This window comes from Charadrius vociferus, unplaced genomic scaffold (assembly GCF_000708025.1).
Source record: "Charadrius vociferus isolate BGI_N301 unplaced genomic scaffold, ASM70802v2 scaffold650, whole genome shotgun sequence".
Taxonomy (NCBI): domain Eukaryota; kingdom Metazoa; phylum Chordata; class Aves; order Charadriiformes; family Charadriidae; genus Charadrius; species Charadrius vociferus.
The window spans coordinates 398,474-411,980 of NW_009646736.1; positions in this window are offsets into that span (position 1 = coordinate 398,474).

Here is a 13,507-nt window from a genome sequence, read left to right on the forward strand (position 1 = left end):
TAAATATTTGTGTTACAATAGAGCTCCTACTTTATCGGGACAGTAATTAATAATCTAGGATGAAATATTATGGCTTTTATGCTAGCAATTGGGGAGCAAAACCAGGATTTTAAGGGGGAGGGGGGAATGACACCATTCGTTTTTCTGTCCTGCTGTTCCTGTTGTTATGTAGCACCATGGGAATTAAAATCTAAAAAGTTGGTATATTTTCTCATAGGAAAAACAAGTTAGCAGTTTTTCCACAGAAGCCTTAAGTAATCAACACTAAACAATACTTAATTATGCAAAATATGATTTATAACATGAAAGCTGTAACTATTCTTTCTGTAATGTAGTCTGTCTCATTTTGGTTTTTGTGTGATAGCCCAACAAATTAATCGCACTTCCTCGCTGCCTCTGAGTTGAAATATCACATATTCTGCAGTATTTGGAAACTGGCCTCAGTGGAATCAGCATCGCTTCTTAGCAATAACTCCTAATAGTTCTGAGCTGAGCGCACGTATGTTCTGTAGAAGTTCCCTTATTGTTATAGTCTTAGAGCTCTCGTATCTGCCAACGATGGTTGCACAAGATCTGAGCATCTTCTGGTAGTTTTCCTTATAACTTGAACCCCAAGTTATCATACCAAAAGATTTACTAGCAGTACAGCGGAGGTGTTTGTAGGCAATTTAGCAGCAATAGCAAACCCGCAACTTTTCCTCAGAGTGAAAAAAGTGTGTTTGAAGACTCTGGCAACATTTAACATTACATCTTCTCATTTATTTTCTAAACTCAATGTAGCGTTACTCTCTTCGGGGTCAAATTTTGTAGTTCTTTCACATGTAAAGCTGGCTTTGATATGGAAAGATGAATACCAGTTGCAAAATATCTTCACCTCTGATCTCCTTGGCTTCAGTTCTGCTCATGTTTTCTCTCATTCCTTTCTACCTTGCCATTCCCAAAAGTTATCTCATCGTGTGCTATCATCAGATGCCTTTTTAAGGTGTATGCTAATCTGCAAAAGCACAACTATAAAATGTTATGACAGGATGCTGTATTTAGAAGTCAGTAATTACCTCATGTTCAAGACTAATCACATCCAGTTTCATATATAACTTTTTGTCATTGCATAACATGGAGATACTGAAGGACAGAAATATGAAAAAAGAAAAAAAAAAGGAAAAAATAATATCGAAGAGTTGGGGAGAAAGGTGCATTTAATCATCTTTGGAAAGCATTTAGGCACAAACACGTTCCTGGGAAACTGAGCATGCCAGTGAGAACGAGACGGTGCAGGAGGAGGGAAGGTCTTGCCCTGGTTCCCATTTCACAGTCAGCCAGAGTAAGAAAGGAAGAGACAGTTCATCAGGGAATGGATAACTGCACCAATCATCCGAAAATGCTGCAGGATAGCTTATGCTCTGAGAAGTTTCCAGGGAAGTGGTAACATGGCCAGAATTACAATCTGGCCCTGAATCTTGCTTTTTAAATGGAGATTACAAAACTATATAGGCCTTATATAGGTCTCTGTTCTGTTCATTAACGGTTTTATTATACATCCGAGAGGCCACGGACTGGCAGAACTTCCTAACTCACTTCCATTTATGCAGAAACATATTGCTATTTCAGATTAATGATGCAGAAGTAGTAATTATGTTTTTATAATGGCTTTTGGTGAGATATCATCTCTTTGTCAAAGAGTAATTTGTATCAAAAAATACAGATAGAAACAAGATGGTGACTCGCATATAATTTCTTAAACAAAGGGCACAGTACTCCTCAGGTTACTGCAACCTCTGCTGTTTTTTACCAAGAATATCCTTGTTCATAATTAAGTCAGCTTGGGGGGTTTATGTTTTGTTTTTCCCCAAGAGATTAATTTCTTCTGCAAATACACCGAAAAACATGCAAAATCCTTTTACATTTATTTAGGACATAAAAATATATAGAATAAATTGGTCGCAGACTTCTTGCCTGCATGCTACCCTGCTGATTTTCACTTAGGCAAAATGGGCAAAGCTGGATAACCACTATAAAAATACTTCTACTGTTATTCATTTGGATTGAAAATTTAGTTCAAGTTGACTTTGTTTAACTCCTGCAAACATTTGGAAATTAAGCTTTAATCACTTCAACGGTTTGCAGAATGTGAACTTCAAATATACACATTTAAAATGTTCAGGTGCTTGGACAGTATTTAAGTTATATAGGATGCAGAAATGCTTGTCACCATGGGATTACTAAATTGCTGTGCCGGAGCAAAGATGCAAAACCAATTAAACAAATCAGATCAATACTTGACAGCACCTTGTACATCTAGGGTGATGAACGTGCACAACTATTCCTAAGTGTGCATGTAAGAAGAGAAATATAAGTGCAAACTCGACAACCAAGAAGAAGGTCCTTCTGTTTGATACCCCTAGAAATGATACATCAGGCAAGGAAAATGGGGGAGAAAGTCCTATAAACTGTAACAAGAACGATTCTAGAACAGTAAAAATACCTAGATTTCCTAGTTGTCCACTTCCAGGATTTTAAAATGTTTGATTGCAAGAAAAATGCACAAAATCTTTGTCAGATTGGTGTTTGGTTTTGGAGAGAGATCTGTGAAATTAACTACATACCATCAAATTCCACTTAAGCTTTGTATACACTGCTAAGGAGCGCTGTGCAGTAGAGGGGAATCTAACAGATGAAGCTGTGCTGCTGAGAACCCTTTGTCCAAACTATACATGTTTATGAATTTAACTTCAGTTTTACCCTAGTCCGCTCGGGGGAACTGAGCAGCAGTTTAGAGCTGGAGCGCACAAAGTGTGAACGTGGACCTGCTGCTTTAATGCCACTTGACAGGAATCCAGTTCGTGCACTCTGCAATTGCTCCACAGTGTGATCAAAGCATAGTGGGTTGGGACAATTAATTTTGCTTGGAAGGTGCACCTGAGACAAACTAAAGTGGCAACGTAAGTGGACATTTTCATTCTTAGCTCTCTTTTATCACAATCTTTTGGTGTGTTTTAGTGATATTATTACCTAGTTTGCTGCTGATCCTGCACTCAGAATTAAAAAAAAAAAAGAAGAAAAAATCTTATAGCAAACTTTTGATGTGCTTAATATAAAATAAAAATCACACTTATTTTGATTCATTTAGTAAGGTGGGAACAGCTGAGAAATGGAAAACTTGTTTTGAGTGTTCTAAATAATCAGTCAATTTGCTTGGCACAATGTGATGCCATTTACTTAAACTGAATGAGGAGCTTGTGAGGGGCGTTTTGTCTGAGATGTTGTGTACCTGAGTCCAGATGAAACTGATGAAATCTGTGGGTGGCCAACATCTGTCTCCATGCTCACCATCCCCGCACATAGCGTGTCTCAAGCAGCATAGCGTCTCAATACCTGGACGGAAAGCAGCCTCCTACCTCTGTCAGGTCACAATTCTTTCTGTTGCAATGGAACTTAAGTAAATGGGATGCTTCGATAGCTCAAGATGGCTCCTTTTCTACTTAGCCTTTCTAAAACACAGTAGAGGTGATGATTCTGCTTGGTCATAGAGCTCCTGTCCAAAGGTGTCCTGTCGCTTCATTGACCTTTCAAATCTCCAATCAAGGTGGGGAAAATAATGATGTACTTATGAAAAAACGTATTAGGAAAAGCAACCATTCCTATTGATTAACAGACAATTTTAACCTAATCAAGGTACAGGCCATTATTTATTGATCCATGGGCACGTGAAGCAATTTCACAGTTTAATTGTTTTGGTATTTTAATCACATCTTCTGCTTTATCTATGGATTGGTAGCTAGCAAATTCTAGGAGCTTTTAGAGAGTAATAATTTTGTGTACGACAGTAACAATTTTTGATGATATCACAACTAAATCACAGCCTTTTCAAACTGTTAAGTTACTAAAATGTAGAAGCCACTTTGCCGTTGCCAGAGAAAATGCAAATGCCAATCATTTGTTGGGCAACTGCTAAACAATACTTGCCTACTGTTTATTGGGGCTGAGAAATTTCACTAGGAAATTTGCAGTCTCTGCAGCAAGACTGTAATGAGATAGTAAGAAAATGCAGCTCTCTGCGAAAAAGCTCTGCTTCTTTTCCGTTTTATTTTGTTAGTCCATTTATTGTAGTACTTGAGTCACTTAGTGGGCTAATATGTTCATTTCGAATTCATTGCCTACCACAAGCTTCGCTGAAGTTTACAAGCCTCAAAATAGTATATTCTCAATTACTTGGAAGACCAACACTCTCCATGAAAGTGTAGCAAAATGTAATTTTCCAAGCCAGAGCATTTTCACTAATGATTTTCTATAGAAAAAATAAATATACTTCATCTAGTGTCCTATGTTGTGTTGCCAGAAAGTGAGTGAATGAAAAGGGTGTAAGTCATGTAACTTCACTCAAGTAGCAGGTCATAATTGTTTTCTAGCACAGAAGAGCATGATCAAGAATGGGACTGATAGGATGTGTTGTGTTACAATGAACTATTTCTCTAAGTTACTGTCATCTGTTGGTAACGACCACTTAATAGGCCATCTAGTGTCGGTCAACAAGTCAGGATGGTTTTGGGGTACATTTCAAATTTTGCTCACAGACTGCAACTAGGAGAATAATTTCTGCCTCCTTTGAGATGTTTTGCCCTGAACCACTTCATGTGTGGCAAAACATTCCTTGCTCAAGTTGTATTTATATACTACAACCTATAATTTTGGGAAACTGAGAATAATTTCAGTGTTTGTCACTTTCATGGTTAAAGAATTAGTCCTTCTGGAAACTCAAAGCCTTTATGGAGAGCCAAGACATAAGTATTGCTATAGCTACTGCTTCAGTGATCAAGCAACGTTATGAACACTGGATTTGAAGATCTCTGGCTAAATTAGTAGCTTATTTGTCCTTGGGTGTCTTATAGTTTCCTGAGAGTAAGAAAAACACTGCTTTGTATAAATCTAAGCTGAAGGGATTGCACTACATTTGGAATTGTTCTAGGATTTGAACTCTTTGGTGATTTTAATTCCCTTAGTTCAGAAAACCAAATGAATAAGGTTATATTTTTAAGAATTCATCTTGGCTCCTGGAATGATGAATTTGCTGTCTCTGCCCTGTATATGCGATTCCTCTCTGAAGTCGCTCTGGGTGTCTCAAACTCATATTTTCAGAAGGTCTTGACTGCAATTCATTTGTTTGGTTTCAGCTGAATTTTGTTAAAGTTGAAATTCAGAGATTCATGTGGATAGCTATGTGGATGCATTTCAGCACTGAGTCTCTCTGATGTAATTTTTCCATTATTTATCATCTTTGGAAACATTGTATTTCAGTAACAGCTTTTCTGACTTGTTTCCAATCCCTGTTTTCATTCACTTGTGCGTAATATGGTCACTGTTCAAAACCACAAAAATCACTGTAGTTTCTCTTCTACATGCAAGAGTTATTGCAAAGGAAACTAGTACAGTTGGAACAGTAGAAGTCACGAACTATACAACTGCATAGTGTGAGGTACTGCAGAGTATCCAGGTACTTTGATTTCCTCTGATGCAGACATATTAGCTGTGTTGGTCTTTTAAAGAAAAAAAATAATCCAGATTGTATTATATTATTTCCCATAATGGGGAGAAAATCCGCAAGTGTTATGACTCACAGCACTAGGGTGGTTTTCCACTGCCAATATGCCTGGAGCTCCGTATGGCTCTGGATGGCACTCTCTACCTATGTTCCTACTGAAATGATTAGCTCCTGTAAATACCAGGTTTTGTTAAGTGATCAGCCAAAATGCAAGAGCTCTTGGCAGCTCAAATCAAACAGAATTAAATTTAAAATGGTTACTCTCAAGAAATTTGTATTAGAAGAAACAAAATAGATAGAGTAGAAGACTGTTATTATAATAATCAAGAGAAATCAGACATAGAGAAAAAGGTGGGAAATTATAAAAAAAAATTATCATCAATCAAAAAAAAGAAGAACAGCTATTGAAAGGAACTGGTTCAAATTTAGCTTGAGGAGGAAATTTTAGAGTGACTGGAAAATCTTTATCTGCATCATCACTTTTTGACAGTCTGGTATAATAAGCTGGTAATTAAACTACAGGAAAGGTAGCAGTTACAAGGATGTTAATAATCATGTAGCAATTCCAAGCTTTGACTGCATTTGTATATTAGAATGTTCTTTTCCTGCAAAGGTGTGTGTTTTTCATATTGAAGATTGTGAATTGGTAAAGTGAAGCTGTGCTTAGCCTTTGACAAATAAATAGAAGCTACCTAAGCGTTAGTTTACAACAACTTATGTTTGTTATAAATATAATGGGACAACCTCATAGATTTTAGGCTAGTTTGCACTAATTTAGAGTCTGACACTTTGTTCTAGAACTTCAGGAAGTATTAAGAAAATACACAGAATCTAGAAGAAGGCAGGAACAGCAAGTATTGGTTAATTGAAAAGTTAGTATGGAAAACATTGAGGGTGAATAAGATAAGCTAAATGTTCATTTAAAAGTTCTAGAACGTGGGACAAGGCATGAGAACTGAAAAAGTTCTAAAAAAGGCAAAGGGCATGAAAAAAGGTCCTATAGCAATTTTGTTCTGCAGTCTGATGGGAGTTAGAGTGGCCCCATTAAGGCCACTCAGGATTGATAGAAATACTGTAATTTTTCCCTTCAGTACGGTTAAAAATTTGTCAAATTGCAGTTTTAGTTTGGCTTCAAATGTCACCTTGGGTATTTATTGTCCTTCCCCCTACGCACATTAAAATAGCCATATTCAAGTCCCTGCATGTATTCACATCTTCCCTAAAGTCTACACAAAGCTGAAAGGAGAATAGAGGGAGTTAATATGGGCTATAAACCTAGCAATGGGATACCAATTTACAGCTCAAACCCGGACACTTTACCGTGCTGTTTACAGAATGTACGTCCTGTGAAATGGAACTTAGCAGAAGATGAGTTGGTTTGAAAGCAGGTAATATGAGACAGAAAAAATGTTAGGAAGAAGAGATAAACACATTGAGGAGTTAAAGAATTTGCCTGCTATGCCTTCAGGAGATGGCATCTACTTCCGACAACTAAGACTACTGTAGTTCTGGTGGCATGTCGATGTTCTCATTTCCTCTGGATATTTGAAGTTATCTAAAGTGCTACCATCCAAGTTCAGCAAGCGTGAAGTCCATCCCCTGAAGAGCTGACATAGTGTTCCAGAAGACTACGTTTTTGCCTCTCTGAGTGTAGAAAAAACGGTCATAAAGAAAGGCCCTAGTTCAGCGGGTTGTACAGCAGCACCAATTTCACGATCTAATAATCTGAAGAGAGCGCTATACAATTTTCTCTTTGATGCAAGCCACGGTGCGGATGCTGATCTATCACCTTTCTAACAGGGTAACACTATGCTATTTCATGCTGTCATTTAGGGCCTGTGGCCCACTTGGGCAGGTTTGATCATCCAGTATCTTACTAGTAGCCAAATAAAAACTGGTTTATTGCTTCCGGGCCTCAATTGCTCATGCAGAATAGGAGGGATGAGAAGGATTGTTACGTTTTTAATAGCAGGGATGACACTGAGAGCATTCTCACAAAAGAAATAGGGCAGAATCCTAGGTATTTTGGAATCATGTTTTTATGATTCATTAACTTTTCCACTGAAATCTTTGTCAAAAGAATAAAATAAGTGTGAGGGGGAAAAAAGCCAAAGGTAAAACATAGCAGTTTACCTGCAAACAGCAGCCCACCATTTAAATGTAAATGTAAGATTGCATTGCCTATGCTTTTAGAAAAGGAAGTAGTTTATGGTGAATGGATGTGGAAAGCTTCAACTGTAGTTATGCTGGAGGCATTAATCTCTCTATCTGGTTAGCCAGAATCTGAAATGGTACACTAAATTGTGGCTTACACCTAGTGGTTTTCATGCCTTTGGAAAAAGACATCAAAAACTAATTCAAAGACAGACTTCACAAAATGAAAAAAAAATTTTTTTTTGCTGTGTTCCTGGTTTAAGTTTGTTGAAATTTTGTCTTGGCTAAAGGCAAAATAATTATTCACCATTCTATACATTAATTTTAACTGTATCTTTCCCAATTTAGATCCAATGTTGAGGTTGAAACCCTGTGCTACAGTCATTAAAAACTTGCAAAATATTTGCTAATTTCCTTGTACTTTGCTGACAATCTCATTAATGCTATATATAAAAAAAATCTCTGCCTCTGAATTCTAATTTAATTACATAAAGTAATGTCTTAGATGAAAGATCCAAACCAGGTAATACAAAAGAAGGATAACAGTACTCCGTAATTCATGTCACCGCGGAAGATGAAAAGGCAAACGCCTAGCAGGTGTTATCTCATTGGTAAACATTACAATGGAGTGAGAATCTTATTTTCGTTAAAAGGAAAACAATAAAAAGACTAACACAGAGTTAAGCACTCTGCTGTGTATTCCAGCAGATGATTACCTGAATAGTGTTGCTTTCTTTATCTTTTTTGAGATTCAACATACTATTGTGCATAAAATCATTGTGTTTGTGAACATTGAAGAGTACAGTTTTCAGGTAAATTTTATGGGGAAGTTATATAGGTGGTACCTAGTCAGCCAGCAAGGAATTTGGGTGGAAGATCCCTGCTCTTGCAAAAAGTACTGCAGGATTGCTAAAGAGAATGTGCTGTCAAGACTTGTTATACAATTCGTTCCAAAGCACATCCAGGAGCACGACCACAGTAGGACGTGACTGCTCAGACGTGAGTCATATCTCCTACCAAATTACCATCTTCATTTTCTGCCAGACACAAGTCTTTTATACAGGTGTCCATCAAAAGGCTATTTTGATGTGATTAAGAGAGATTAACGTAACGTAACATGGTTTTATCTCGTGATCTCCCACTGTAAAAAACAAGCAAGGTTTGTAATACGTTTAAAAGAAATATTGCTTTTGAAATAACAATTAAGAGCATGTACCTCTTATGGAGCCCAAAATAAGATTGATGTCTCTTGCAATTTAAGAGCATGACAAAAGCAGTGAGTTTAAAAGCAGAGGGTTTCAGCATTAAGGCTTCGAATATCAGAGCTGAGGAACTAGTTGCACGTTTTCCATTATACTGGTTAGAAAATGTAAGGTTACATATACTTTCAGGGTTCCAAACTGCATTCTTAAATAGGAATTACAACATTATACACAAATTATAAGGGACAACACAATAGACTGTCAGCAGTATTAATTCCCGACATTTTAGCTATTGGGCTTTGGTTGTCTTCGTAATGCTATTTAAACAAATACAGTTCTTTCCCGACCTTCCATGTGATTCTTCCTGCTGCAAAAGAGCCTTTTGTTTAAAAAACTTCCCGATGATTAGAGAACACATGTATTTATTATTCAGATGGTTCATTTATTAAGAATAAATAATTTAAGTATATTTTCTTTTGTTTAATTAACCTATTAGCAGTTGTGGAATATATGGAAAGTAGTGTTTATTTTTATACTAATTTCTCAGGCTGTTTTTTCTATTCTACTTGATGGCCTCCCTACTTATTTATTAAAAGCTCTTGACCTCAGTAAGTCTCTAGAGAAATGCTTACAGACTTCTAGAGAATCAATGCGGTAGCGGGTGCAGTAGCAAAATGTTGCATTGTTCTGCTCAGGTTGTCTCATGTTCAAGGCAAGTTTAAACCCATGGAGCAAAAGAGCAAACACTGAGGAAGGCCCTAAGCCTAGGTCAAGCTTGTAAAGAAACATAAATTACATCAATGTCATTGCTGCTGCATGTGGCACACATAAACCCTCTTCCTTTATATGACTAGCAAAATCATGACTTCCATTCTACCAAAAAAGTGGATACTTACTTCTCTACCCTGTGGTTGCAATACCAGGCTTTTATGTATCACATTAAAATGCATGCTCTATAATGCCATCTTTTAAATCTATTTTCTTCTTTAAAACGGCATATACGCTCTTTTCCCTTTTGTTTTCCCAACAGGAAAATATATTGTCGTTTTCTTTGGTAATACATAAAGTTCTAAAAGTAATCAAATCTAGATTCCTGTGGCTTAGTTAGTTATTTTTAACTGTACATTAAGTTTAAAGTTGTTTGAATTATGGCTTTAGGCACCCAGTCAGGTTATGTGCTTCCCATTTTTGGTGTTATGCAAACATGTCCTGAAATAAAGCAATAAAGAAGAGTGAACCTTACACCCTGATCCTATAACAAGTGCCACAGTGGGGTTTGCTATAGAATCTGAATTATGTATATTTATGTACTGAAGTCTTTTGCATGGATGGCAAAGTGACTTTTATAACGTTGAAAAAGAATCTTCTTTCATGATTTCCTTTATTTTTGATGCTTAAGTTGTTTTTTAATTAATGAAGTCTAATATATCCTTAATTACTTGTACCTTATTACTTATTATTCTATTACAATAGAGTAATACCATGTTGTGCCTGAATATTACTGCTAAATTATCTCTTCTTTGTTACTTAGAAAAACTGATATTCGCCATGATATTAATTTTTTTTATATATTTTTCAGAAAATATGATCATCATGGTAGTTAAAACTCCCAGCTAAATATCCTGATATATCATGGGGTTGTATTGACTGTGACCTTGGAGCTACCCAAGTTTCTTCAGCAAACTGTCTGTCAGGGTTAAATCCTCTCCTTCAGCAGTATCTTGAATTCATACTGGGGAAATTATGATTAAAATAATCTTTACATCTCTAGACTCAAATGGCTCTTTCTGATTGACTGCCTCTGATGCCAGGTCCATGTCAATAATTCTCAGTGAATGCACGCTCTGACCTTTTCCCCCTTGTTTTAGAATTTCTATTTTACAAGACCAATAAAACATGTCAGAACAACGTGGTGGCTCTGGATGTGTGAATGGATGAATCTCGGGTCAGAGGTAATCCTTCAGCAATGTCCTGTTTGGGACTAAGCAATACATTTCTCTACTTGCAATGGTTCTGTCAAAAATGTATATAAGCAGAAATTGAAAGATACGCTCCTTCAATTACACAGTGACTAAACAGAAAGAGTAAAATGAGTAAGGGATTTTCAACTTGCTTTCTTAAACCCTGGTAAAGGCTGTAGAAGTTAATGGACACATCTGGTTGCAAAGCAGCATAAAATGTAAGTCCTAATGGCAATTATTTACTTTAAATTTCTGCATAGTGCTACATCATTATTGTTTGTAAATATTTCTATCCATCGACATCCATCACCTGTATAAGACACCACCAGAAGACTGTAGAATACCCAGGCTGTCAAGTCCATAAACAAATGCATCAGGTACGAAGGAGAACAATTTTTGATTAAGGTACTGGAGCTGAAATTATTTTTTGATTCTGACACCAATATAATATTGTCTATAATATTGCCTGTCAGTGAAGTCTCTTCATCTGTTGTACTTCAGCTCCCTGCCTGTGGTATTGGGGTAACATTAGTCCCTTCTCATTTCTGTTATCTGTCCTTTTTATTTAGCCTATAAGTTGGCTGAGGAGATGTGTCTTCCTGTACAGCGCACCTACCTTGCCAACCTGCTTTCTAGATACCACCACCAAAGCAGATGTGTTATGAACTGTTAATAATAGGCTAATACTTAAAATTGGAAAACATTGCTTTTTAGCTTTCTCAAATTCTTGCTAATTCACTGTATGAGAATACCCTCCTCTGAATTGTGTTGCTGTGTTTATATATAAGCTATTTCAGTGTGTTGGTCCATAGGTCATATTTCTAACCTTTCAGAAAGTGGGATGTTGCATTATGGACTTCTGCTGCTGCTTGCCACGTTTTTTGTTTGTTTGTTTTTAATTAGCAAACTAAAATCCTATAGATTTCAAAGTTCTCTCTATGCCTTTGCAATCTGTCAGTCTGACTGCTTTAAATGTGGACGACTTTGGCCAGGACCACGTGGCTTTAATGTAATTCCCATTCATGTTGATAGTTTAGCCTCTCTGCACTATATTTAATAATTGCCTCCAGGTGATGGATGTATTTAATAATTGCCTCCAGGTGATGGATGTTGGGAACTCAGCACAGCAGTGCACCTTTAAAAAGATCAGCTGCGGTGTACCCAGCTGGTTTCACAAGAAGGGTAGTGGTGTGCTCCCAGCTGGGTGTCAGAAGGGGCACGGTCAAACCTCTCATCATACACTGAAAGGCCTTTTGAGCTGTTTTCAGGAAACCCTTACTGTGCTTACGTAACAAACATTGTTTTGGAACATTCAGCATTTTGGGGATGGAGGAGTTTCCTCCTGACTAATGTAAGTGACATAATAGCTGAATTTCTCACCAAGAAATCTTCTGTAGAAAGATGAAAAACAACTGAATGCTGCCAAAAATTATTTTTTCTGTGTGTAGTTTTCTGGTATGCCAAATTATTTTGCTGCTGATTTTCCCTAATTTTTCTTTATGCCTGTTCCATTCCACTTCACAATAGAGATTGCAGGAAAGCAGATTCCGTAACTAACTAGATAAGGAACCAAAAAGAGCGTTAGAAGTTGGTGCCAACCAACATAACTTGAATTATTTTTTTTTTTTTTGTCTGGATGAAGTGGAACAGTAAATGTGTATTTCCAGCCTCCTTCTTTAGCAGATGAAGTGTTGCATCTTAGGTTTGGAAAAGGGCTCGGGTTCTTGTCTCTGTGTCCCATCCCACTTTTTCTGTGTGTGTGGTTGGAAGGAGGAGGAGGGAATCTTGCATTCCATCTACTCAAAGCGATTTGCTCAATGAGTCACACGTCTAGCAATACACGTAAAGATCACGGAAAGGAATAATGGTGAAGACCCAAACCCAAATGATTTTACCCACTGACTGTGGTGTCTTCTGTCTCAGCGCTACGTGGGGTTACGTAGGACGGATCCTGGCCTTGCTCCTTGGCATCCGGTGTGCAACCAACACTCCTACCGTTTCATTGGAGCAGCCCGAGCTTGCTCTCTGTCAGAACGACAGCCTTCACAAAGTCAAGTGATCAACGAGCATATGTGAGAGTTGGGAGCACCCGCTTTCCAGAATTAGGTGGCTTTGATGGGCAGTTTATGGGATAGAGCACAAATAAGACAACAGTTGAAGCAGGGAGGGAACTCTGCATGGTGTAAGCTCCCCTGCAGTGATTCCTTGTAGCTTTCATGGCTCGAATGTAGCTACTATGTTACAGCTAGCATAGTTTACACTCTTGCAGCGAGTGTCCTCACGTTTGCCGGTGCTTTCCTTCCAGAACACCTCAGACGGCGGCAGTCCGAACAGGAGCCTCCCCTGGGCGCGCTTTCCGAGCCCCACCGCACAGCTTTCCCCGCCTTCACCGCCCCATCCCGCGTCCCCGCAACGCTCCGAGCCTCGCCGGCTCCCTCTCTAAGGTTTGAAGTCTCGTCCATTTCTTTGCTTTACCAAAACCTTCGCAAGTTGTCTTCTTCCTCCCACAACATCACCTCGTGCTCTCTCCCCTCGCTTCCCACCGCGGCTTTCCAAGCTCTCCTCTCTCCCCTCCAAATTTACTGCGCTGTTCCTGGATCCTCTCTGGCCTGTTCCTTTCTTCCAGCCCCCCCCCCGGTGCCCCCTGCATCCTT